Below are 1,472 nucleotides of genomic sequence, written 5' to 3' on the forward strand. Positions count from 1 at the left end.
TGTATGCTTACTGTGTACTTCTTTCGGCATTTTCCACATTATATGCATTATAATAACTAGAAAGCAATGCGAACACTTTCTATCTTATATTCACTATTGATAATTTTTTTTAAATTCTTATAATAGTCACATTTTTTTAAAAGTTAACCTTGATTTGCCTTTGTTACCCATGCCTGTGAATGGAGATAATAGATAGGTACATATTAATGATCATAAATAGTCTTCTAACAATTACTGGTACAATTATAATACGCATTAACTAGGTATATGAAAAGCTTGTAGACTTTGGCATATCGTACGCTGTGTTTAGTTAGATTTAAAAAAATATATATTAACAATTTTTTTATGTAAAAATTAGTACATGATGTTTCAGAAAACTCCCCCGTAAATTCAGGGGGTAATAGTATTACAAAAAATAAATTTTTTGTCTTATGAACTACATGTCTATCTCCTCTTGTTTTCGAGATACAGAGCGACAAAATAAATTTGTTTTAAGTAGAATTTTTACGAAAATTTCCAAACGGTGCGAAATATTTTTATAAAATTTGGTATTACGAGGTTTTTAGGGACGCCAAATACGCTGGTCTAATTATTTTTTGGATATTTCATAGAGGGCACTAGTTACGCTATATTCCTATTACATTTTAGGTTCTAATTTTTTTAAAGTTAGGTTTTTTACCATTCAGGCTCCAATTTCTAAAAATAATGTACTCTTGTTAGAACTTTCTGATGTGGACGATTTTCGAGAAAAAAGGCTTTTAATTGAACTCTTACAATATTACGGTGTATAAAATAAGTGACTTTTATCTAAGTTTAGGCTAATGTCAAAACTTATTGATGGATGTCTCATAAACAACGTATACATTCTCAGTAATATTTTAAAGTCTAATTAAATTTATATCAAAATTTTAGTTTTTCGCCTTTCCACAAATAAGATCCACTTCCGCTTATAATTCAGCGACCGGTGGTCATCTTTGTTTTCGCCGTTTGCCTTTTCTGTAATAGATGTCACTACTTTTCCGACTTCGTATTCCGATATGTTAATACACTCCGTTAACAGAGGGCAGCACAATTTGTCTAAGGTGATGCCAGATCTACAGATTTTTTTGGAATTGGGGAAATAGGGAATTTTGCTTTATTTCTTGGGATTTTTAAGTCATTTTAAAAAGTATACTTAAATAACAACTAAATGAACTTTAAATGCAGCTGAGCAATATACTCCATTTAAATAATTTCTCAGTAGGACAAACAAGGTCACTAGATTTACAAACAGAGGTATCCACTAGCTACTGTAAAATGTTTTCTTGGTTACGCGTTATGCTGCCCTCTGTTAACGGATGGCATTAACATATCGGAATACCGAAGTCGAAATTGTATAAGAGTGACATCTATTAAAGAAAAGCCAAACGACGAAAACAAAGATGACCACCGGTCGCTGAATTACAAGTGGAAGTGGATCTTATTTGTGGAAG

This window comes from Anoplophora glabripennis, unplaced genomic scaffold (assembly GCF_000390285.2).
Source record: "Anoplophora glabripennis isolate ALB-LARVAE unplaced genomic scaffold, Agla_2.0 scaffold6633, whole genome shotgun sequence".
Taxonomy (NCBI): Eukaryota; Metazoa; Arthropoda; class Insecta; order Coleoptera; family Cerambycidae; genus Anoplophora; species Anoplophora glabripennis.